This window comes from Hyperolius riggenbachi, chromosome 10 (genome assembly GCF_040937935.1).
Source record: "Hyperolius riggenbachi isolate aHypRig1 chromosome 10, aHypRig1.pri, whole genome shotgun sequence".
In the NCBI taxonomy this organism is placed as follows: domain Eukaryota; kingdom Metazoa; phylum Chordata; class Amphibia; order Anura; family Hyperoliidae; genus Hyperolius; species Hyperolius riggenbachi.
This window is the reverse complement of record NC_090655.1, coordinates 286,175,335-286,203,133: the sequence shown is the minus strand read 5'-3', so window position 1 is coordinate 286,203,133 and position 27,799 is coordinate 286,175,335. Positions and strand designations below refer to the sequence as shown.

The following is a 27,799-nucleotide window of genomic DNA, read 5'->3' as shown; positions in this document are numbered from 1 at the left end:
GTGGAGTACGCCGAGAGGTCTGCGACTGAACGGCGGATCGTGCTACCGCTGCGGACGCGGACGTTTCTCCGCGTTCCGCATGTGACCATGCGGGCGGTTGCGCTGCTGATGCGGACAGCCCGCTGCTGCCTTATTACATGTCCTCAAAATCGGACATTACTAGATTTGCCACCGTAGGGGCATAAGGGGCTCCCATCGGCACGCCGAGGGTCTGCAGATAATGTTCGTCTCCAAACCTAAAATAGGAATGAGAGAGGCTAAATTCAAGGATGGACATGATAAACAAAAGCATCACATTTGATATGCTATTATCAACCATAAGCTTATTCTTCACTGATGCTAAAGCTTCCTCATGAATTATGTTATTGTAAAGGTTAACCACATCCATGCTTACAAGATATTTAATCTCCCTGTGATCCATCTGACCTAACGTGTTAATAAAATGTGTAGTGTCTTTAAGACACCGAACATTCGATCTCACAATCGGTTGCAACCAGAAGTCAACATAAATGCCCAGGGGTTCCAAAAGGGAGTCAACAGCGGATACTATTGGTCGTCCAGGGGGGTGCAGTAAATCCTTGTGCACCTTTGGCAAGGTATAAAAAACCGGGGTTCTTGGAGTTTCTTTTTTTAATGAAATTGCCAACTCTTTGCTAATGATCCCTGTTTCTGCTGCCCCATCCAGTAATGTGTCCACTTCACTTTTAAATTGGTTGGTGGGATCCCTTGCGAGCGGTCTATACATATTAATGTCAGTGAGTTGTCCTTTAATTTCTTTAATATAATCTGCCCGGTCTTGCACTACAATTGCCCCCCCCCCTTGTCAGCTTTTTTAATTATTATAGACGAGTTCCCCTTTAAATCCCTCAGAGCAGTACTTTCAGCCTTAGACATATTATACTGTCTTCTTCCTTTAATGGTTCTGATGGATTTCTCAGTTTCTTTTAACACCAATTTTTCAAACAGATCCAGGGTATCACACGTTAAGGGAGGATCAGCTCTACTCCTGGATTTCAAACGATCTGGGATCTTTTCACTGATGTCAATCTGAGAAGCATTAGCTGTCAATAATCCTCTCTGTGGTCTGTTTAAGCTATGCCATAATCTCCACTTCATCTTTCTAGTATATTTATACAGATCAAGTTTCACGTTAAACATATTAATGCTGCTAGATGGAACAAATCCGAGACCCTTATTTAGAACTGATACTTCAGCAGCCGACAGATTCTTGCTAGAAATGTTGATAACACGCTCATTTCTATTACTTAAGATTACTTAGGTTTGGAGACGAACATTATGTGCAGACCCTCGGCGTGCCGATGGGAGCCCCTTATGCCCCTACGGTGGCAAATCTAGTAATGTCCGATTTTGAGGACATCCATTTTTTGGGTGATGAGGCACCCGGGAGCATCCGAGGGTACTGCAGATTCATAGACGACCTGTTCTTTGGATGGACGGGATCTGAGGAGGAGCTTGGCCTGTTTTTCCAAGAAATTAACAGGAAACATTCCACCCTTAAATTTAAGATGGAGTATAGCGCAGAGACGCTTCATTTCCTTGATGTGGAAATTAGAAGGAAAAGCGACGGATTCGAAACCGATTTGTATCGTAAAAGTACCGATAAAAATGGTTTTTTATTGGCCAGTAGTTGCCATCCGAGACCATTGATTAATGGTCTACCTAAGAGCCAGTACATTCGGTTAAAGCGTATCACGTCTGATGATACGCTATATTGGAGGCAGGCTGAGCTCCTCACTCAGGATTTTGTAATAAGAGGGTATGATCAGAGAAGATGTGAGGAGTTAGCGGTAGAGGTGGGAGCTATGAATAGGGAAGCACTGAGAACTTATGGTGTACAGAAGGATGATAATGACACTAATGTAAATTTCATTACGACATTTTGCAGGGAGTCCTCGATTCTGCGGGACAATGTCCTCCAGTTTTGGCCGCTGGTGGAGGCAGATCCTCAGCTTGCCCAGATCTGCCGAGCACCCCCTAGGTTCGTCTACCGTAAGGGTAAGTCCATTAAAGACCAATTGGTTAGGGCGGACATTGGGAGATCTAAATTAGCCCGCCAGGTGTTTTTGGGTACCCCTAGGAAAGGGACCTTTCCATGTCTCAATTGCCAGCATTGCAATGGCATCATAAGGGGGCCCAACGTACAAAGTACTAGATCGGTAAAGCCGGTTCCTATTAGAGATTTCGCTACTTGCGATTCGACGGGCGTTGTGTACTTAATCAAGTGCCCTTGCGGTCTGTCCTATGTTGGCCAGACCTCAAGGGACATTAAAACTAGACTCAACGAGCATAAGAGCAACATTCGCCACCCCGAAGCGTGTAAAAAGAAAAAGGATGAGGAGAAAAAACGGGAATATCCCCTCGCACGCCAGTTCGCGGAATTTAATCATGGCGTGAGCCAGCTTTGATGGCAGATACTCGAAGTGGTTCAGCGCCAAGAAGGTAGAGAATTTAGGAGTGCGCTGTTGCGGCGTGAGGCTTGGTGGATGGACAGGTTGGGGACGCAGTCCCCCAGTGGCCTTAACGAGGACTTCAGTTTAAAGTGCTTCTTATAATAAATGGTTGTCCTTTCAGGAGTAAGGGTTAATGTTCTGGAAAAGTTTTGTGCCCGCCCCTTAATGCTTTGAAGGGGTGTGTCAATATGTGTGTGTTCATATGAAGGTCTAAGTTTGTTCAGATGGTTAAGCACTTGAGAAAGGGCATGTAGCCCGAAACGTTGTGCTTTTTTGTCTGCTGTATAACCGCATACATTACTACAATAAATTCTGAAGATTATTCGTGCAAGGGTTGAGTCCAGAATCGATTGATTGTGTATGGACTGGATTATGATTGGAGGCTTGATGGACCTCCTACGATGATCTGTGACTCCCCGAGATTAACAGAGTGATTCCTGAGGTCTGTGGACAACCCCCGTTGTGTTTGTTGACACATCTACACACTGCACAGCCTCATCAAGACCCATGTCCACTGCTCACACGGCAAATACACCACACCACCGACCACAACTCCACACTACATAGCCTAATCATACCCATGTCCACTGCTCACACGGCAATTACACCACACCACCGACCACATCTACACACTGCACTGCCTCATCAAGACCCATGTCCACAGCTCACCCTGCAAATACACCACACCACCGACCACATCTACACACTGCACAGCCTCATCATACCCATGTCCACTGCTCACACGGCAAATACACCACACCACCGACCACATCTCCACACTGCCCAGCCTCACCATACCCATGTCCACAGTTAACACGGCAAATACACCGCACCACCGACCACATCTACACACTGCACTGCCTCATCATACCCATGTCCACAGCTCACACGGCAAATACACCACACCACCGACCACATCTACACACTGCCCGGCCTCATCAAGATCCATGTCCACAGCTCACACGGCAATTACACCACACCACCGACCACATCTACACACTGCAAAGCCTCACCATACCCATGTCCACAGCTCACACGGCAAATACACCGCACCATCGACCACATCTACACACTGCACTGCCTCATCATACCCATGTCCACAGCTCTTACAGCAAATACACCACACCACCGACCACATCTACACACTGCACTGCCTCATCATACCCATGTCCACAGCTCACACGGAAAATACACCGCACCACCGACCTCATCTCCACACTGCACAGCCTCATCAAGACCCATGTCCACAGCTCACACGGCAAATACACCGCACCACCGACCACATCTCCACACTGCACAACCTCATCAAGACCCATGTCCACAGCTCACACGGCAAATACACTGCACCACCGACCTCATCTACACACTGCACTGCCTCATCATACCCATGTCCACTGCTCACACGGCAAATACACCACACCACCAACCACATCTACACACTGCACAGCCTCATCAAGACCCATTTCCACAGCTCACACAGCAAATACACCACACCACTGACCACATCTACACACTGCACAGCCTCATCAAGACCCATGTCAACTGCTCACACGGCAAATACACCACACCACCGACCACATCTACACACTGCACAGCCTCATCAAGACCCATGTCCACTGCTCACACGGCAAATACACTGCACCAACGACCACATCTACACACTGCCCAGCCTCATCAAGACCCATGTCCACAGCTCACACGGCAAATACACCACACCACCGACCACATCTCCACACTGTACAGCACCATCAACACCCATGTCCACAGCTTACACAGCAAAATATATGCTTGCTTTGTGGATTTAAAAATGGCTTTTGACTATGTGTGGCACCCAGGCCTTTTCCTAAAACTCCTAGAGAGTGGAAAAGGAGGAAAACCTATGATGTCATCAAGAGTTTAGAAACCAGAAATCAATGCAGTGTGAAAATGGACAGGAAGAGAAGCGCATTCTTCAAGCAGCATGAAGGAGTCAGGCAGGACTGCAGTCTAAGCTCATATACATTAACTGGCTGTAGCCCTAGAGTCCTCCCAGCTCTAGGCCTCCTCCTGCATGACCGTGAGGTGAAGTTCCTGCTGTATGCTGATGACCTCCTGCTGCTCTCCCCAACAGAGAGGGGCCTACAGGATAGCCTGGCAGTACTGGAGAGTTTCTGCACCACATGGACACTGCCCATCAACCCGAAGAAAAAGTGATGGTGTTTCAGAGGAAAAATGTAAATAAAACGTCCACCATCAAGATACATGTCCACAGCTCACACGGCAAATACACCACATCACCGACCACATCTCCACACTGCCAAGCTTCATTAAGACCCATGTCCACAGCTCACATGGCAAATACACAACACCACCGACCACATCTACACACTGCCCAGCCTCATCAAGACCCATGTCCACAGCTCACACGGCAAATACACCACACCACCGACCACATCTACACACTGCACAGCCTCATCAAGACCCATGTCCACAGCTCACACGGCAAATACACCACACCACCGACCACATCTACACACTGCACAGCCTCATCATACCCATGTCCACACCTCACACAGCAAATACACCACACCACCGACCACATCTACACACTGCACAGCCTCATCAAGACCCATGTCCACAGCTCACACGGCAAATACACCACACCACCGACCACATCTACACACTGCACAGCCTCATCATACCCATGTCCACTGCTCACACGGCAAATACACCACACCACCGACCACATCTACACACTGCACAGCCTCATCATACCCATGTCCACTGCTCACACGGCAAATACACCGCACCACCGACCACATCTACACACTGCCCAGCCTCATCATACCCATGTCCACTGCTCACACGGCAAATACACCACACCACCGACCACATCTACACACTGCCCAGCCTCATCAAGACCCATTTCCACAGCTCACACGACAAATACACCGCTCCACTGACCACATCTACACACTGCACAGCCTCATCAAGACCCATGTCCACTGCTCACACGGCAAATACACCACACCACCGACCACATCTACACACTGCACAGCCTCATCAAGACCCATGTCCACTGCTCACATGGCAAATACACCACACCACCGACCACATCTCCACACTGCCCAGCCCCATCCATGTCCACAGCTCACACGGCAAATACACCACACCACCGACCACATCTACACACTGCACAGCCTCAAGACCCATGTCCACAGCTCACACGGCAAATACACCACAACACCGACCACATCTACACACTGCATAGCCTCATCAAGACCCATGTCCACAGCTCACACGGCAAATACACCGCACCACCGACCACATGTACACACTGCCAAGCCTCATCAAGACCCATGTCCACAGCTCACACGGCAAATACACTGCACCACCGACCACATCTCCACACTGCACAGCCTCATCATATCCATGTCCACAGCTCACATGGCAAATACACCGCACCACCGACCACATCTCCACACTGCACTGCCTCATCATATACATGTCCACAGCTCACACAGCAAATACACCGCACCACCGACCACATCTACACACTGCCCGGCCTCATCGTACCCATGTCCACTGCTCACACGGCAAATACATCGCACCATCGACCACATCTCCACACTACACAGCACCATCAACACCCATGTCCACAGCTCACACGACAAATACATCACAACACCGACCACATCTACACACTGCATAGCCTCATCATACCCATGTCCACAGCTCACACGGCAAATACACCGCACCACCGACCACATCTACACACTGCACAGCCTCATCATACCCATGTCCACTGCTCACACGGCAAATACACCGCACCACCGACCACATCCACACACTGCCCAGCCTCATCATACCCATGTCCACAGCTCACACGGCAAATACACCGCACCACCGACCACATCTACACACTGCACTGCCTCATCATACCCATGTCCACAGCTTACACAGCAAAATATATGCTTGCTTTGTGGATTTAAAAATGGCATTTGACTATGTGTGGCACCCAGGCCTTTTCCTAAAACTCCTAGAGAGTGGAAAAGGAGGAAAACCTATGATGTCATCAAGAGTTTAGAAACCAGAAATCAATGCAGTGTGAAAATGGACGGGAAGAGAAGCGCGTTCTTCAAGCAGCATGAAGGAGTCAGGCAGGGCTGCAGTCTAAGCCCAACGCTCATATACATTAACTGGCTGTAGATCTGGAGTCCTCCCAGCTCTAGGCCTCCTCCTGCATGACCATGAGGTGAAGTTCCTGCTGTATGCAGATGACCTCCTGCTGCTCTCCCCAACAGAGAGGGGCCTACAGGATAGCCTGGCAGTACTGGAGAGTTTCTGCACCACATGGACACTGCCCATCAACCCGAAGAAGACAAAAGTGATGGTGTTCCAGAGGAAAAATTTAAATAAAACGTCCACCTCCTCATTTATATTAAATGGCTGCCCACTGGTGACCACCAACAGCTACACCTACCTGGGGCTGGAGATTTACCAATCAGGGAACTTTAAACCAGCAGTAGAGGCCCTGAAGGAAAAAGCCTGCAGAACGTTTTATGCCATCAGATGGCAACTATACCACCTAAAACCACCGGTGAGAGTCTGGGTGAAGATATTCAACAGCATCATCACCCCAATCCTGCTCTATAGCAGTGAGGTACCCTGACCAATCAAAATGGGACTCCAGCCCAATAGAAATCTTCCATCTAGAGTTCTGCAAGTATCTTCTTTAAGTCCATCACAGCACTTTGAACTCAGTCTGCCGGGCAGAGCTAGGCAGATAGCCACTATGGCTGACGATCCAGCAGAGGGCGCTCTCATACTGGCCGCGCATATACAGAGCAGCAGCTCCAGCACTTACTATCGTAAAGCCGCACTGAACCAGGGAGCCGAGGCCATACCACTATGGCTGACTATCCAGCAGAGGGCGCTCTCATACTGGGCACACATACCACCAGCACCTTCCACTATAAAGCCTCACTGAACCAGGGAGCCGAGGCCATACCACTATGGCTGACTATCCAGCAGAGGGCACTCTCATACTGGGCACACATACCACCAGCACCTTCAACCATAAAGCCTCACTGAGCCAGGGAGCCGAGGCCATACCACTATGCTGACTATCCAGCAGAGGGCGCTCTCATACTGGCCGCGTATATACAGAGCAGCAGCTCCAGCACTTACTATCGTAAAGCCTCACTGAGCCAGGGAGCCAAGGCCATACCACTATGGCTGAGTATCCAGCACAAGGCACTCTCATACTGGGCACACCTACCAGCACCTTCCACCATAAAGCCTCACTGAGCCAGGGAGCCGAGGCCATACCACTATGCTGGCTATCCAGCAGAGGGCGCTCTCATACTTGGCACATATACTGAGCAGCAGCTCCAGCACCTACCACCATAAAGCCTCACTGAGCCAGGGAGCCGAGGCCATACTACTATGGCTGACTATCCAGCAGAGGGCGCTCTCATACTGGGCACACATACTACCTGCACCTTCCACCACAAAGCCTCACTGAGCCATGGAGCCGAGGCCATACCACTATGGCTGACTATCCAGCAGAGGGCACTCTCATACTGGGCACACATACCACCAGCACCTTCCACCATAAAGCCTCACTGAGCCAGGGAGCCGAGGCCATACCACTATGCTGACTATCCAGCAGAGGGCACTCTCATACTGTTCGCACATACAGAGCAGCAGCCCATATAGAGTAGCAACCCTGGCACTTACCACTATAAAGCTTTACTGAGCCACGGGCCAAGACCATACCACTACGGCTGACTATCCAGGAGAGGGCGCTCTCATACTGAGCAACCTACCACCATAAAGCCTCACTGAGCCAGGGAGCCGAGGACATACCACTACGGCTGACTATCCAGCAGAGGGCGCTCTCATACTGAGCAACCTACCACCATAAAGCCTCACTGAGCCAGGGAGCAGAGGACATACCACTATGACTGACTTTCCAGCAGAGGGTGCTCTCATACAGAGCAGCAGCCCTGGCACTTACCACCATAAAGCCTCACTGAGCCAGGGAGCAGAGGCCAAACCACTATGGCTGACTTTCCAGCAGAGGGTGCTCTCATACAGAGAAGCAGCCCTGGCACTTACCACCATAAAGCCTCACTGAGCCAGGGGGCGAGGCCATACTATGCGCTCTGAAACAAAGCGTCAGCAGCCAGCCCAGCCAAGACTACCAACACAGCCTAACAAAATCACAAATAAAAGGGACTATAGAAAGCTGCAAGGAACGATAGCTGGAGGAATGGAGGAGGAGTGACATAAAGAACTCCCAGAAACTCACATAGTTACATAGTTATTTTGGTTGAAAAAAGACATACGTCCATCGAGTGCAACTAGTATAAAGTACAACACCAGCCTGCTCCCTCACATATCCCTGTTGATCCAGAGGAAGGCGAAAAAACCCTTACAAGGCATGGTCCAATTAGCCCCTAAAGGGAAAAATTCCTTCCCGACTCCAGATGGCAATCAGATAAAATCCCTGGATCAACATCATTAGGCATTACCTAGTAATTGTAGCCATGGATGTCTTTCAAAGCAAGGAAAGCATCTAAGCCCCCTTTAAATGCAGGTATAGAGTTTGCCATAACGACTTCCTGTGGCAATGCATTCCATATCTTAATCACTCTTACTGAAAAGAACCCTTTCCTAAATAAATGGCTAGGAAAGGGATCTTTACAGTAAGAGTGATTACTAATTACTACAGAGGGAGTACACAATGGCCCCGTATCATTAGAGGCTACACCACAAAGATACACAGACCCTGAGCCAGTACCGTCTGAGTGCCCACAGCCTGGAGGTAGAGACAAGGCGGCACAGATAGACATAGAAGCCCCGGGAGGAGAGACTGTGCAGACAATGTGACCAGGGGGTCCTGGAGGATGAGGCCCACTTCCTGCTACACTGCAGCAAATACCTTCCACCATAAAGCCTTACTGAGCCAGGGAGCCGAGGCCATACCACTATGGCTGACTATCCAGCAGAGGGCGCTCTCATACTGGGCACACCTACCACCAGCACCTTCCACCATAAAGCCTTACTGAGCCAGGGAGCCGAGGCCATACCACTGTGCTGATTATCCAGCAGAGGGCACTCTCATACTGGGCACACATACCACCAGCACCTTCCACCACAAAGCCTCACTGAGCCTGGGAGCCAAGGCCATACCACTATGCTGACTATCCAGCAGAGGGCACTCTCATACTGGGCACACCTACCACCAGCACCTTCCACCATAAAGCCTCACTGAGCCAGGAAGCCGAGGCCATACCACTATGGCTGAGTACCCAGCAGAGGGCGCTCTCATACTGGGCACACCTACCAGCACCTTCCACCATAAAGGCTTACTGAGCCAGGGAGCCGAGGCCATACCACTATGCTGACTATCCAGCAGAGGGCACTCTCATACTGGGCACACCTACCACCAGCACCTTCCACCATAAAGCCTTACTGAGCCAGGGAGCCGAGGCCATACCACTATGGCTGAGTATCCAGCAGAGGGCGCTCTCATACTGGGCACACCTACCAGCACCTTCCACCATAAAGGCTTACTGAGCCAGGGAGCCGAGGCCATACCACTATGGCTGACTATCCAGCAGAGGGCGCTCTCATACTGGGCACACATACCACCAGCACCTTTCTCCATAAAGCCTCACTGAGCCAGGGAGCCGAGGCCATACCACTATGGCTGACTATCCAGCAGAGGGCGCTCTCATACTGGGCACACATACTACCTGCACCTTCCACCATAAAGCCTCACTGAGCCAGGGAGCCAAGGCCATACCACTATGCTGACTATCCAGCAGAGGGCACTCTCATACTGGGCACACATACCACCAGCACCTTCCACCATAAAGCCTCACTGAGCAAGGGAGCCGAGGCCATACCACTATGGTTGACTATCCAGCAGAGGGCGCTCTCATACTGGGCACACATACCACCAGCACCTTCCACCATAAAGCCTCACTGAGCCAGGGAGCCGAGGCCATACCACTATGGCTGACTATCCAGCAGAGGGCACTCTCATACTGGGCACACCTACCACCAGCACCTTCCACCATAAAGCCTCACTGAGCCAGGGAGCCGAGGCCATACCACTATGGCTGACTATCCAGCAGAGGGCGCTCTCATACTGGGCACACATACCACCAGCACCTTCCACCATAAAGCCTTACTGAGCCAGGGAGCCGAGGCCATACCACTATGCTGACTATCCAGCAGAGGGCACTCTCATACTGGGCACACCTACCACCAGCACTTTCCACCATAAAGCCTCACTGAGCCAGGGAGCCAAGGCCGTACCACTATGGCTGACTATCCAGCAGAGGGCACTCTCATACTGGGCACACATACCACCAGCACCTTCCACCATAAAGCCTCACTGAGCTAGGGAGCCGAGGCAATACCACTATGGCTGACTATCCAGCAGAGGGCGCTCTCATACTGGGCACACATACCACCAGCACCTTCCACCATAAAGCCTCACTGAGCCAGGGAGCCGAGGCCATACCACTATGGCTGACTATCCAGCAGAGGGCGCTCTCATACTGGGCACACATACCACCAGCACCTTCCACCATAAAGCCTCACTGAGCCAGGGAGCCGAGGCCATACCACTATGGCTGACTATCCAGCAGAGGGCACTCTCATACTGGGCACACCTACCACCAGCACCTTCCACCATAAAGCCTCACTGAACCAGGGAGCCGAGGTCATACCACTATGGCTGACTATCCAGCAGAGGGCGCTCTCATACTGGGCACACATACTACCTGCACCTTCCACCATAAAGCCTCACTGAGCCAGGGAGCCGAGGCAATACCACTATGGCTGACTATCCAGCAGAGGGCACTCTCATACTGGGCACACATACCACCAGCACCTTCCACCATAAAGCCTCACTGAGCCAGGGAGCCGAGGCCATACCACTATGGCTGACTATCCAGCAGAGGGCACTCTCATACTGGGCAAATATACCACCAGCACCTTCCACCATAAAGCCTTACTGAGCCAGGGAGCCGAGGCCATACCACTATGGCTGAGTATCCAGCAGAGGGCGCTCTCATACTGGGCACACATACCACCAGCACCTTCCACCATAAAGCCTTACTGAGCCAGGGAGCCGAGGTCATACCACTATGGCTGAGTATCCAGCAGAGGGCGCTCTCATACTGGGCACACCTACCAGCACCTTCCACCATAAAGCCTTACTGAGCCAGGGAGCTGAGGCCATACCACTATGCTGACTATCCAGCAGAGGGCACTATCATACTGTTCGCACATACAGAGCAGCAGCCCATATAGAGCAGCAACCCTGGCACTTACCACTATAAAGCTTTACTGAGCCACGGGCCAAGACCATACCACTACGGCTGACTATCCAGCAGAGGGCGCTCTCATACTGAGCAACCTACCACCATAAACTTAAAGCCTCACTGGGCACACCTACCAGCACCTTCCACCATAAAGCCTCACTGAGCCAGGTAGCTGAGGCCATACCACTATGCTGACTATCCAGCAGAGGGCACTCTCATACTGTTCGCACATACAGAGCAGCAGCCCATATAGAGCAGCAACCCTGGCACTTACCACCATAAAGCTTTACTGAGCCACGGGCCAAGACCAAACCACTATGCTGACTTTCCAGCAGAGGGTGCTCTCATACAGAGCAGCAGCCCTGGCACTTACCACCATAAAGCCTCACTGAGCCAGGGGGCGAGGCCATACTATGCGCTCTGAAACAAAGCGTCAGCAGCCAGCCCAGCCAAGACCACCAACACAGCCTAACAAAAGCACAAATAAAAGGGACTATAAAAAGCTGTAAGGAACGATATATAGAGGAATGGAGGAACGACATAAAGAACTCCCAGAAACTCACCACCTACCAATTACTACAGAGGGAGTACACAATGGCCCCGTATCAGTGGAGGCTACACCCCAAAGATACACAGACCCTGAGCCTGTACCATCTGAGTGCCCACAGCCTGGAGGTAGAGACAGGGCGGCCCAGATAGACATAGAAGCCCCGGGAGGAGAGACAGTGCAGACAATGTGACCAGGGGGTCCTGGAGGATGAGGCCTACTTCCTGCTACACGGCAGCAAATATGCACCTGTGAGGACCGCCCACTTCCAGAGACTCTCCTCCCACATCCTGATTTTACCTCCACAGATGAGGAGAGGAAACTACATCCTGCTGGGAAAGAGGCAACAACCATGCAAATAGCTGCCCGATATGTCACTACCTGCCACCAACTGAGAGCAATATGATACCCCAATGACTGTACACCCCTTATACTGCCCCCTATACCCTCCTCCCCCCTATGGACTATATACCCCAGCCAGCTATACTGTCCCTTATATTCTCCACACCCTTATGGACTGTATACCCCAACCCCCTATACCCTTCCCTTAATACCACAACCACTCTCCCCCCATGCTAATGCTATTGTTTTGCTTAAGCATTGCTAAATCAAATTGTAATCAGCTAAATCAAATTGTAATCAGCAGTGCTGTATCTTGTATCAGTGTTCATATTTGATGTATATCATTGTCTGTATCATTATGTATCCCTTGTTTGTTTTCTTACATTGTACAGCGCCATGGAATATGTTGGCGCTTTATAAATAAATAATAATAATAAGTGTATTTGGTATTTGGTCCTGCCAATAAAGCATATTTGGACTTGGAATACCAGATCAGCCCCCAGTATTAGGCATCCCCCCTCCCCAAGTTAGATAGCCCGATCAGCCCCCAGTATTAGGCTGCCTCCTTCCCAGCAGATGGCAGGGCCCCTCCTCAGTTTAGCTGGCCTGATGAGCCCCCAGTATAAGGCAATCCCTCCCCATGTTAGATAATCAGATCAGCCGGTGGGAGCAGCAGCAAGGGGGGGGGCCTTTTCTAGTGAGACATTCCTCGGGGTATCAGAGAACATTTACACATTGGAGATTAATACCTCCCATTACCCCTTTCCAGGACTTAAATGCAATGCAAAAGCATTCTAGTTTCCCCATACTGTGTGCCAGCCTCCTAATAGTGTGTCCCAGCATCATATTGTCCCCCATAGTGTGCCCCAGCTTCCTAGTGTCCCCATACTGTGCCCCAGCCTCCTAATATTGTGCCCCAGCTTCATATTGTCCCCCATAGTGTGCCCCAGCTTCCTAGTGTCCCCATACTGTTCCCCAGCCTGGCAGCCTCCTAATAGTGTACCTCTGCTTCCTATTGTCCCCCATAGTGTGTCCCAGCCTCCTAGTGTCCCCCATAGTGTGTCCCAGCTTCCCAGCACCCCTCATAGTGTGTCCCAGCATCCCAATAGTGTCTTAGCTTCATAGTGTCCCCAATCCAATCTCCCCAGTGCCCCTCACAGTATGTTCCACCTTCCAGTGCCCCTCATAGTGTGCCCCAGCTTCATATTGTCCCCCATATTGTGTCCCAGCCCCCCAGTGTCCTCCATAGTGTGTCCCAGCTTCCCAGTGTCCCCACAGTGTGTCCCAGCTTTTTAGTGTCCCCTAAACTGTCCCCGGGGTTAGGGAGCCCCCCTCCCCAGTTTAGAGAGACAGAGAGAAGTTGCTGCAAGCCTGTGACGTGGCCGAGTTCATGGTGTGATGAGGAGCAACACTACAAACTCTGCTCGCTACTCTGTATCGGCCAGGCCAGGGGGCACTCATAGGGAGGGGGCATGGGTGCGCCCTCAGGGGCTAGTGCCTTCCCCACCTCAGCCCAGAACTGGTTGTGTACTTTATTACTAGAGATGAGACTCCCAGAATCCTCCTCACCTCTCCAGTCAGCTGTGTTATATTACTAGAGATAAGAGTGATGTCATGTGACCTCCCAGAATCCCCCTCACCTCTCCAGTCACCTGTGTGATATTACTAGAGATAAGAGTGTTGTCATATGACCTCCCAGAATCCTCCTCACCTCTCCAGTCACCTGTGTTATATTACTAGAGATAAGAATGATGTCTTGTGACCTCCCAGAATCCCCCTCACCTCTCCAGTCAGCAGGCAGATGATCTCCAGGGTGAGGTTGAATATCCTCTCAGTCATGTGACTCTGGTCCTCCTCCATCCTCAGTAAGGTGGTCATGTGATCCATACAGAATGCTGCTGCCTTTTGATAGCTAAAAAAGGGAAGATAATTTAGGCTGTAAAGTTGTCAGTGGTTAAACGACTGATACAGGATCCCCCCTCCCCCAGCACTCCCCATTGCTGTCACTTGTGGGTGGTAGGGCCATGCAGAGTATTGCAGGAAAGCATAATACGCTGGTTTATAGCTACCTGTGCACTATACTCACAGCATGCTGCAGTCCTGTCCTCCCTCTGCCTCCTCTCCAGCTGGCCTTCTCTCCTCACCTCCCTTTCCCACTGTTACCATTCCTGTGATGTTACAGCAGTGCTGGTAGTGGTAGATGGATGCGGATATGAGGGGAGGCGGAGACTGAGGCAACCCCTCCCACTGTTACCATTTCTGTGATGTTACAGCAGTGCTGGTAGTGGTAGATGGATGAGGATATGAGGGGAGGCGGAGACTGAGGCAACCCCTCCCACTGTTACCATTCCTGTGATGTTACAGCAGTGCTGGTAGTGGTAGATGGATGAGGATATGAGGAGAGGCGGAGATTGAGGCAACCCCTCCCACTGTTACCATTCCTGTGATGTTACAGCAGTGCTGGTAGTGGTAGATGGATGAGGATATGAGGAGAGGCGGAGACTGTGCAACCCCTCCCACTGTTACCATTCCTGTGATGTTACAGCAGTGCTGGTAGTGGTAGATGGATGAGGATATGAGGAGAGGCGGAGATTGAGGCAACCCCTCCCACTGTTACCATTCCTGTGATGTTACAGCAGTGCTGGTAGTGGTAGATGGATGAGGATATGAGGAGAGGCGGAGACTGAGGCAACCCCTCCCACTGTTACCATTCCTGTGATGTTACAGCAGTGCTGGGAGTGGTAGATGGATGAGGATATGAGGAGAGGCGGAGACTGAGGCAACCCCTCCCACTGTTACCATTCCTGTGATGTTACAGCAGCGCTGGTAGTGGTAGATGGATGAGGATATGAGGGGAGGCGGAGACTGAGGCAACCCCTCCCACTGTTACCATTCCTGTGATGTTACAGCAGTGCTGGTAGTGGTAGATGGATGAGGATATGAGGAGAGGCGGAGACTGAGGCAACCCCTCCCACTGTTACCATTCCTGTGATGTTACAGCAGTGCTGGGAGTGGTAGATGGATGAGGATATGAGGAGAGGCGGAGACTGAGGCAACCCCTCCCACTGTTACCATTCCTGTGCTGTTACAGCAGTGCTGGTAGTGGTAGATGGATGAGGATATGAGGAGAGGCGGAGATTGAGGCAACCCCTCCCACTGTTACCATTCCTGTGATGTTACAGCAGTTGCCTCCAGAGGAAGCCGGAAGTCCGGCGAAACCGGTCGAGGACGCATGTGCTGCGTCCCGGCCCTGCCTCCCACACCGCATGACTCCCTTCTGACCTCCCGCTGAACCACCGCGACCCTGCCGCTCGTGCCTGCCTGCCAGAAGCATACCACGTGTCTCCAGCCAGCATAGACTCATACAGCCGGATACAGCTCATGTAAGCCTGTCCAACAGGACAAGATCTTTAGCAGCTACTATAACAAGACTCTGCCTGTTTTTGCTATGGACACGGGTCTTCTAGCAGCTTTAGGCTAAGGAAGATATGTGCCTTACTGACGTTTACATCGCATGTCAATACTCTTTACTGGTGAGCTGATGAACATCTATGCTGTTGCTGTATGGCTGCCTGCTTGGAGCAATTGCTAACTATCTATGCTGATGCTGTCAATGTGTGGACATTAACTAACCACTGCTATGCTTATGGCTGCTCAGAGGAACTGTTTGCTTCGCAGATACATACCCACATCGGTTGACCACTTGTGTTTATGCTACATGGCTGCTGCATGAGGCAAAACTAATCACTGATGCTGGTGCTGCTAATGTGTGGCTGCTAATGTGTGGATGCTAGTCATCAACGCTTCTGCTTTCTGGCCACTCAAGGGAACTGGTTTGTTATATCGTCATACAATTGCTCCACCTTTGCTTATGGAACTGTGACTGCACGCTAACATTCTCCTTTGAGGGAAGTTCCAATACATGGCTCATTTTTCTACATTTTTTGCGCAATAGTTGAAAAAAATTTTTTGCCGGCTGTTAGGCGGGTCGGGCTGGTGGGATTGTGGGGGCCGTTGGGGTGGTGGAAGGGGGGCCGGGGTGACACATATTTTTAATGTAACTTTTTTTGATATGTGATTAATTATTGAATAAATTATCTTTTTGATTAAAAATAGTTGTTCTATTTGTGCTCGAGCGGGTCATACCCACCTCCTACCTTATCTCAACAAATTTTTGGATATGAGGAGAGGCGGAGACTGAAGCAACCCCTCCCACTGTTACCATTCCTGTGATGTTACAGCAGTGCTGGTAGTGGTAGATGGATGAGGATATGAGGAGAGGCGGAGACTGAGGCAACCCCTCCCACTGTTACCATTCCTGTGATGTTACAGCAGTGCTGGGAGTGGTAGATGGATGAGGATATGAGGAGAGGCGGAGACTGAGGCAACCCCTCCCACTGTTACCATTCCTGTGATGTTACAGCAGCGCTGGGAGTGGTAGATGGATGAGGATATGAGGAGAGGCGGAGACTGAGGCAACCCCTCCCACTGTTACCATTCCTGTGATGTTACAGCAGTGCTGGTAGTGGCAGATGGATGAGGATATGAGGAGAGGCGGAGACTGAGGCAACCCCTCCCACTGTTACCATTCCTGTGATGTTACAGCAGTGCTGGGAGTGGTAGATGGATGAGGATATGAGGAGAGGCGGAGACAGAGGCAACCCCTCCCACTGTTACCATTCCTGGGATGTTACAGCAGTGCTGGTAGTGGTAGATGGATGAGGATATTATTATTATTATTATTTATTGTATTTATAAAGCGCCAACATCTTACGCAGCGCTGCACAATAGATAAATGGGTTAACATACAGGTAGAACATACGGAAACTCACAACAAAACAAGATCATGCAAATGATTTGATAACAATACAGTGTCATAGGTCAAAATAGAGACTGTTCGAGTCTACAAGAGGGGTGGTTGCGAGTAAGATTGCATAATCAAGCTGGAAACACTAGGGAGGAGGGCCCTGCCGGAGGCTTACAATCTAAAGGGTGGGGTGGAGACAATAGGTGCGTCTTTTGAGAGGGGGTCTAACAGAACATATTATGGTGCTGGTGTAGGGGGGTATGCGAGTGTGAAGAGGTGAGTCTTTAGAGCTTGTTTGAAGGAATTAAAGGTGGGGGCGAGTCTGATGGCTGGTGGGAGAGAGTTCCAGAGAGTAGGGGCGACCCTGGTGAAGTCCTGCAATCGTGCGTGTGACTGAGTTATGCGTGGTGCGACTAGGCGCAGGTCATTGGAAGATCGGAGGGGACGGGCTGGTATGTGCCTGTGGACCAGATCAGAGATATGAGGAGAGGCGGAGACTGAGGCAACCCCTCCCACTGTTACCATTCCTGTGATGTTACAGCAGCGCTGGTAGTGGTAGATGGATGAGGATATGAGGAGAGGCGGAGACTGAGGCAACCCCTCCCACTGTTACCATTCCTGTGATGTTACAGCAGTGCTGGTAGCGGTAGATGGATGAGGATATGAGGAGAGGCGGAGACTGAGGCAACCCTTCCCACTGTTACCATTCCTGTGATGTTACAGCAGTGCTGGTAGTGGTAGATGGATGAGGATATGAGGGGAGGCGGAGACTGAGGCATCCCCCTCCCAATGTTACCATTCCTGTGATGTTACAGCAGTGCTGGTAGTGGTAGATGGATGAGGATATGAGGGGAGGCTGGGGGACACAGGGAGGCATGGCTATACTGGGGGAGAAATGGCATTGCTGGGGTGGGGGACATTACATACTGGAGGATAATGGCAATGCTGGGGGACACAGAGAGGACATGGCTATACTGGGGGAGAAATGGCATTACTGGGGTGGGGGACATTACATACTGGAGGATAATGGCAATGCTGGGGGACACAGGTAGGACATGGCTATACTGGGGGAGAAATGGCATAACTGGGGTGGGGACATTACATACTGGAGGATAATGGCAATGCTGGGGGACACAGGGGGAAATGGCTATACTGGGGAGAAATGGCATTACTGGGGTGGGGGACATTACATAGTGGAGGATAATGGCAATGCTGGGGCACACAGGGGGACATGGCTATACTGGGGAGAAATAGCATTACTGGGGTGGGGGACATTACATACTGGAGGATAATGGCAATGCTGGGGGACTCAGGGGGGACATGGCTATACTGAGGGAGAAATGGCATTACTGGGGTGGGGGACATTACATACTGGAGGATAATGGCAATGCTGGGGGACACGGGGGGACATGGCTATACTGGGGGAGAAATGGCATTACTGGGGTGGGGGACATGACATACTGGGGATAATGGCAATGCTGGGGGACACAGGGGGACATGGCTATACTGGAGGAGAAATTGCATTACTGGGGTGGGGGACATTACATACTGGAGGATAATGGCAATGCTGGGGGACACAGGGAGGACATGGCTATACTGGGGAGAAATGGCATTACTGGGGAGGGGAACATTACATACTGGAGGATAATGGCAATGCTGGGGACACAGGGAGGACATGGCTATACTGGGGAGAAATAGCATTACTGGGGTGGGGGACATGACATACTGGGGATAATGGCAATGCTGGGGGACACAGGTAGGACATGGCTATACTGGGGGAGAAATGGCATTACTGGGGAGGGGAACATTACATACTGGAGGATAATGGCAATGCTGGGGGACAAAGGGAGGCATGGCTATACTGGAGGAGAAATGGCATTGCTGGGGTGGGGGACATTACATACTGGAGGATAATGGCAATGCTGGGGGACACAGAGAGGACATGGCTATACTGGGGGAGAAATGGCATTACTGGGGTGGGGGACATTACATACTGGAGGATAATGGCAATGCTGGGGGACACAGGTAGGACATGGCTATACTGGGGGAGAAATGGCATAACTGGGGTGGGGACATTACATACTGGAGGATAATGGCAATGCTGGGGGACACAGGGGGAAATGGCTATACTGGGGAGAAATGGCATTACTGGGGTGGGGGACATTACATAGTGGAGGATAATGGCAATGCTGGGGCACACAGGGGGACATGGCTATACTGGGGAGAAATATCATTACTGGGGTGGGGGACATTACATACTGGAGGATAATGGCAATGCTGGGGGACTCAGGGGGGACATGGCTATACTGAGGGAGAAATGGCATTACTGGGGTGGGGGACATTACATACTGGAGGATAATGGCAATGCTGGGGGACACGGGGGGACATGGCTATACTGGGGGAGAAATGGCATTACTGGGGTGGGGGACATGACATACTGGGGATAATGGCAATGCTGGGGGACACAGGTAGGACATGGCTATACTGGGGGAGAAATGGCATTACTGGGGAGGGGAACATTACATAATGGAGGATAATGGCAATGCTGGGGGACACAGGGGAACAGTTCCTTAACCTGCCTAGCGTTCTGGACGAGCTGAGGTCGTCCAAAGAAAACTTGCTGGAAATGTTCTGGACGAGCTCAGCTCGTCCTGCACTTTCCCCTCTCACGCTGTGATCAGCAGCGCTGCAGCAGCCTCTGAAGGCTGCTGCATGCTTCTCCCTAGGGAATCCCTAGGGAGAGAATGTGCTAGGGCGAGCAGGGGGATCCCCCTTCTGTGCGGGGTATTTTGGGCTGGGGGATCCCCCTCTGCGGGTGGGGGGATCCCCCTTCTGTGCGGGGTATTTTGGGCTGGGGGATCCCCCTCTGCGGGCAGCTTCCCCAGTGCCGTCTTCCATGTCCGTGTACGGATTTTGCTTCTCCCTCAGCGATGACATGTCCCCCGCCGATCGGCGTTGATGACACCAGGGTCACACAGCGTCAACATCTCACTGCAAACATTTTTTTTTTTTAAGTTGAATTCAATACAATAACCTGTATTGAATTCAATATTTTTAAAAAAATTGATTGGAAAAAAAAAAAAGGTTGAAAATTATTGGAAATTAATTGAACCACTTTTTGCACGGAAATCCTGGGGAATCAGAACGCCAGGGAGGTTAAGCACCCTCTACAGCAGTAAGCTTTGGGATTGGTGGAATAGTGTGGATGCATCTTACTACAATCTATCTGAAATCTAGCAGTTTGAGAAGGTTCTGTCCACCCAATCCTGTTAGCAGAATTTCCCCATGAGGTTTCCTGCTGAGTCCTCTAAAGTAGATTAGCACTGAGATGCCAATAATCCATGGCACATGTAGGGGGACCACACGTTACAGCAGTTACAGTGGCTTGCAAAAGTATTCGGCCCCCTTGAAGTTTTCCACATTTTGTCACATTACTGCCACAAACATGAATCAATTTTATTGGAATTCCACGTGAAAGACCAATACAAAGTGGTGTACACGTGAGAAGTGGAACGAAAATCATACATCATTCCAAACATTTTTAAAAAATAAATAACTGAAAAGTGGTGTGTCAGGAACCGGCCCGCGGCACGCCTTCGTATACGGTTCCCGACTGTGGGTTTGACCAGATCAAGCGGGGAACAGCCTTATTCAAGCTACAGACAAGGCTGGGACCCCTCAAATGCTCCTTACTGCCACCACTAGCTGTTGCTAGAAACGTCCACTCTGCGGTCGAGTGCTCATGTAATCCGCGTTTTCGATTTTGGGTCAGCTTTGCGCTTAGGCCGAATACGGGAACGCCACGCACGCACAATCGCAATGTTACACTGTAGTGAAGCAAAACCACTAACAGTTGTTCCGAACGATACTGTTAGCCACTCTGCCACTGGCGTTTTCATACGTTGGGTCAGCTGCGCGCTTTAGGCCAACGTATGACAAACGCCCCACACACAATGCAATTACAATCTTATACGGTAGTGTCGCTCAATCATACAATCAGGCATGAACTTAGTTACACTTCAGTCTCTTATAGGCTATGAGTGTTAGTTTAGTACAGCAGAAGTCAAACCTATTAATTAACGATTTAATATTCCAGAGAAAAAAATGGAACAATGCACAAAAGAATATATACAAAAGATTATAAAAACAAAATAAACATTAGGAGTTAAAAACCAAAGTTACACACAAGGACAATTGCGTAAAATAAATGGGGGGGGGGGGGGGGGGGAGAACGTTACCAGCGTAGGTTAGAACGTTGTTTGACGGGAGAACGCCATTTTTTCGACCAGGAGTCGAGATCATCCCTAGCTATGCGCTATCTCCAGGAGAAGATCCCTGTGACTGTCCTGGACCCACTTAAATAGTCCGAAGTGTCCCCTGGGGCATTTAATGTCCAGCCCCCAGGAACTAATGCAATCTCCTAGATTGTGACATCACAGAACGCTTGTCATATTCTTCCTGTGATCTGCGAACTTCAAAGGGTTCCTGCTTTAGCTTTTTGAAGGTTGCAGATTTCCACAGGTAAGATTGTATCCTAACAGACATCAAAAGGCTTCTCTACTCCAGGTGAAAACTTGATTAAGGCTTCCTCAACATTATTTCCTAGCATATCAAAGCTTTCCTGTCTCAGTTTTCAAAGTCTGCAGAGATTTCAAAACCCCCTCCAGCCGGCTGTCATGTAAATTTCAAATCTTCCTGTGTCAGCTTCCCCTGTCCCCAAGACTCTGGTAGTCTTGCTTTGTATAATGGGACAATGGCTGACTCCAGAGTTCAAAAGCCATGCCGACCAGCCTATTCTTCCTCAATTGGCAGCTAATTAGCAGTAGACACCTCTCCCCCTGCTGGACAATGAGGGCAGAGCAAGGAAATGAGCAGCGCTACTTAAAAACAGACTAGTGCCTACCTGGGGGGGCTCAGCGCATCTCTGATGGAGGCCATTCGGAGGCGGCCTGGTGTTGCGCTGATCCGCCTTGTGCGCAATTTTCAATTTTCGATTTTATTTGATTAGCCGCACCCAGGCTATGCATATACATAGGTTAGGATTTAGTTAGTGTTAGGCCCCTCCCATGGAGGATCGACTTCTTCGCAGTGGGAGGGACGAGTACTTAATAGGTTGCATGCAAGCTGTTAATGGAAACCAACATCCTCCTTTAGTGGTAGACAGGTCATGTGTATGCTCGGTGTGTATTCGACCCCACAAGTGGGGCTTGCACTCTTTTGCAGGTAGGCACTAGTCTGTTTTTAAGTAGCGCTGCTCATTTCCTTGCTATGTACTAATTTAATTCGTTTTTGGTCAGCTGCTCCCACTTAACAGCCATGCTTTTGGTGTATATGCAGAGCTTCTGTTTAGGTTCAAGGTGCGTTTGTAGTTCCTGGGGGGGCTCAGCGCATCTCTGATTGGAGGCCATTCGGAGGCGGCCTGGTGTTGCGCTGATCCACCTTTTGCGCAATTTTCGTTTTTCAATTTTATTTGGTAGCGCACCCCGGCTATGCATATACATAGGTTAGGATTTAGTTAGTGTTAGGCCCCTCCCATGGAGGATCGACTTCTTCACAGTGGGAGGGACGAGTACTTAATAGGTTGCATGCAAGCTGTTACAGGAAACCAACATCCTCCTCCAGTGGTAGACAGGTCATGTGTATGCTCGGTGTGTATTCGACCCCACAAGTGGGGCTTGCACTCTTTTGCAGGTAGGCACTAGTCTGTTTTTAAGTAGCGCTGCTCATTTCCTTGCTATGTACTAATTTAATTCGTTTTTGGTCAGCTGCTCCCACTTAACAGCCATGCTTTTGGTGTATATGCAGAGCTTCTGTTTGGGTTCAAGGTGCGTTTGTAGTTCCTGGGGGGGCTCAGCGCATCTCTGATTGGAGGCCATTCGGAGGCGGCCTGGTGTTGCGCTGATCCACCTTTTGCACAAATGAGGGCAGAGGTAATGTACATATACATACATAATTTACATGTACATACAGGCTCCCATTAACCGTTTCCTGGGGCCAGGTGGCACCTTCAAGAGCCAGACTAGCTTTTAGCAGACATAGTAGACAGAAAAATGACAGAAATATGTTCCTGTATTCCCTAACATCATCAGCACCCCAATATATCACCACATGGGGTGTGCATAATTATTCAGCCCCCTGAGTCAATACTGTGTAGAACCACCTTTTGCTGCAATTACAGCTGCCAGTCTTTTAGGGTATGTCCCTACCAGCTTTGTACATCTAGAGACTGAAATCCTTGCCCATTCTTCTTTGCAAAACAGCTCCAGCTCAGTCAGATTAGCTGGACAGTGTTTGTGAACAGCAGTTTTCAGATCTTGCCACAGATTCTCGATTGGATTTCGATCTGGACTTTGACTGGGCCATTCTAACACATGGATATGTTTTCTTTTAAACCATTCCATTGTTGCCCTGGCTTTATGTTTAGGGTCATTGTCCTGCTGGAAGGTGAACCTCCACCCCAGTCTCAAGTCTTTTGCAGACTCCAAGCGGTTTTCTTCCAGGATTGCCCTGTATTTGGCTCCATCCATCTTCCCATCAACTCTGACCAGCTTCCCTGTCCCTGCTGAAGAGAAGCACCCCCCAGAGCATGATGCTGCAACCACCATATTTGACAGTAGGGATGGTGTGTTCAGAGTGATGTGCAGTGTTAATTTTAAGCCACACATAGCGTTTTGCATTTTAGCCAAAAAGTTCCATTTTGGTCTCATCTGACCAGAGCACCTTCTTCCACATGGTTGCTGTGTCCCCCACATAGCTTGTGGCAAACTGCAACTGGGACTTCTTATGCTTTTCTGTTAACAATGGCTTTCTTCTTGCCACTCTTCCATAAAGGCCAACTTTGTGCAGTGCATGACTAATAGGTGTCCTATGGACAGATTCCCCCACCTGAGCTGTAGATCTCTGCAGCTCATCCAGAGTCACCATGGGCCTCTTGACTGCATTTCTGATCAGTGCTCTCCTTGTTTGGCCTGTGGGTTTAGGTGGACGGCCTTGTCTTGGTAGGTTTACAGTTGTGCCATAGTCCTTCCATTGCTGAATGATCTCTTGAACAGTGCTCCGTGGGATGTTCAAGGCTTTGGAAATCTTTTTGTTGCCCAAGCCTGCTTTAAATTTCTCAATAATTGTTTACCTGACCTGTCTGGTGTCTTCTTTGGACTTCATGGTGTTGTTGTTCCCAATATTCTCTTAGACAACCTCTGAGGCCGTCACAGAGCAGCTGTATTTGTACTGACATTAGATTACACACAGATGCACTCTAGTTAGTCATTAGCACTCATCAGGCAATGCCTATGGGCAACTGACTGCACTCAGACCAAAGGGGGCTGAATAATTACGCACACGCCACTTTGCAGTTATTTAGTTGTAAAAAATGTTTGGAATCATGTATGATTTTCGTTCCACTTCTCACGTGTACACCACGTGAAATTTCAATACAATTGATTCATGTTTGTGGCAGTAATGTGACAAAATGTGGAAAACATCAAGAGGGCCGAATACTTTTGCAAGCCACTGTCTCTTGTATGGCAATTACTGCAAGGGTGATGATCAGGATAGTGACAGGTGTACTATGACCTCCTCTGTAACAAAGTATGCCCCCCCCGACCTCTGCCCTGCCCAATATATAACAAGTGTGTCCACCCCGACCTCTGCTCGGCTCAATATATAACAAGTGTGTCCACCCCGACCTCTGCTCGGCTCAATATATAACAAGTATGTATACCCCGACCTCTGCTCTCCCCTATATATAACAAGTATGTCCACCCCGACCTCTGCTCTCCCCTATATATAACAAGTATGTCCACCCCGACCTCTGCTCTGCCCAATATATAACAAGTATGTCCACCCCGACCTCTGCTCTGCCCAATATATAACAAGTATGTCCACCCCGACCTCTGCTCTGCCCAATATATAACAAGTATGTCCACCCCGACCTCTGCTCTGCCCAATATATAACAAGTATGTCCACCCCGACCTCTGCTCTGCCCAATATATAACAAGTATGTCCACCCCGACCTCTGCTCTGCCCAATATATAACAAGTATGTCCACCCCGACCTCTGCTCTGCCCAATATATAACAAGCATGTCCACCCCAACCTCTGCTCTGCCCAATATATAACAAGTATGTCCACCCCGACCATTGCCCAATATATAACAAGTATGTCCACCCCGACCTCTGCTCTGCCCAATATATAACATGTCCACCCGACCTCTGCTCTGCCTAATATATAATAAGAATGTCCACCCCGACCCCTGCTCTGCCCAATATAGAACAAATATGTCCACCCCGACCTCTGCTCTGCCCTATATATAACAAGTATGTCCACCCCGACCTCTGCTCTGCCCAATATATACCAAGTATGTCCACCCCGACCTCTGCTCTGCCCAATATATACCAAGTATGTCCACCCCGACCTCTGCTCTCCCCTATATATAACAAGTATGTCCACCCGACCTCTGCTCTGCCCAATATATAATAAGTATGTCCACCCGACCTCTGCCCAATATATAACAAGTATGTCCACCCCGACCTCTGCTCTGCCCAATATATAACAAGTATGTCCACCACGACCTCTGCTCTGCCCAATATATAACAAGTATGTCCACCCCTACCTCTGCTCAGCCCAATATATAACAAGTATGACCACCCCGACCTCTGCTCTGCCCAATATATAACATGTATGTCCACCCCGACCTCTGCTCTGCCCAATATATAACATGTATGTCCACCCTGACCTCTGCCATGCCCAATATATAACAAGTATGTCCACCTCAACCTCTGCCCTGCCCAATATACAGTGATGTGAAAAACTATTTGCCCCCTTCCTGATTTCTTATTCTTTTGCATGTTTGTCACACTTAAATGTTTCTGCTCATCAAAAACCGTTAATTATTAGTCAAAGATAACATAATTGAACACAAAATGCAGTTTTAAATGATGGTTTTTATTATTTAGTGAGAAAAAAACCTCAAAACCCCTGTGTGAAAAAGTGATTGCCCCCCTTGTTAAAAAATAACTTAACTGTGGTTTATCACACCTGAGTTCAATTTCTGTAGTCACCCCCAGGCCTGATTACTGCCACACCTGTTTCAATCAAGAAATCACTTAAATAGGAGCTATCTGACACAGAGAAGTAGACCAAAAGCACCTAAAAAGCTAGACATCATGCCAAGATCCAAAGAAATTCAGGAACAAATGAAAACAAAAGTAATTGAGATCTATCAGTCTGGTAAAGGTTATAAAGACATTTCTAAAGCTTTGGGACTCCAGCGAACCACAGTGAGAGCCATTATCCACAAAAGGCAAAAACATGGAACAGAGATGAACCTTCCCAGGCGTGGCCGGCCGACCAAAATTACACCAAGAGCGCAGAGAAAACTCATCCGAGAGGCCACAAAAGACCCCAGGACAACATCTAAAGAACTGCAGGCCTCACTTGCCTCAATTAAGGTCAGTGTTCCATGACTCCACCATAAGAAAGAGACTGGGCAAAAACGGCCTGCATGGCAGATTTCCAAGGCGCAAACCACTTTTAAGCAAAAAGAACATTAAGGCTCGTCTCAATTTTGCTAAAAAAAACATCTCAATGATTGCCAAGACTTTGGGGAAAATACCTTGTGGACCGACGAGACAAAAGTTGAACTTTTTGGAAGGTGCGTGTCCTGTTAGTACATCTTGCGTAGAAGTAACACAGCATTTCAGCAAAACAACATCATACCAACAGAAAAATATGGTGGTGGTAGTGTGATGGTCTGGGGTTGTTTTGCTGCTTCAGGACCAAGAAGGATTGCTGAGATAGATGGAACCATGAATTCTACTGTCTACCAAAAAATCCTGAAGGAGAATGTCCGGCCATCTGTTCGTCAACTCAAGCTGAAGCGATCTTGGGTGCTGCAGCAGGACAATGACCCAAAACACACCAGCAAATCCACCTCTGAATGGCTTAAGAAAAACAAAATGAAGACTTTGGCGTGGCCTAGTCAACGTCCTGACCTGAATCCTATTGAGATGTTGTTGCATGACCTTAAAAAGGCGGTTCATGCTAGAAAATTCTCAAATAAAGCTGAATTACAACAATTCTGCAAAGATGAGTGGGCCAAAATTCCTCCAGAGCGCTGTAAAAGACTTGTTGCAAGTTATCGCAAACGCTTGATTGCAGTTATTGCGGCTAAGGGTGGCCCAACCAGTTATTAGGTTCAGGGGGCAATTTCTTTTTCACACAGGGCCATGTAGGTTTTGAAATTTTTTTCTCATGAAATAATAAAAACCATCATTTAAAACTGCATTTTGTGTTCAATTATGGTATC

The 27,799-nt window shown here is 49.5% G+C and overlaps 1 pseudogene; it reads right to left on the bottom strand.

Moving 5' to 3' along the window:
- The window catches only part of LOC137537274 (zinc finger protein 721-like), a 79,779-nt pseudogene that overhangs the window by 29,221 nt on the left and 22,759 nt on the right, over positions 1-27,799 (bottom strand).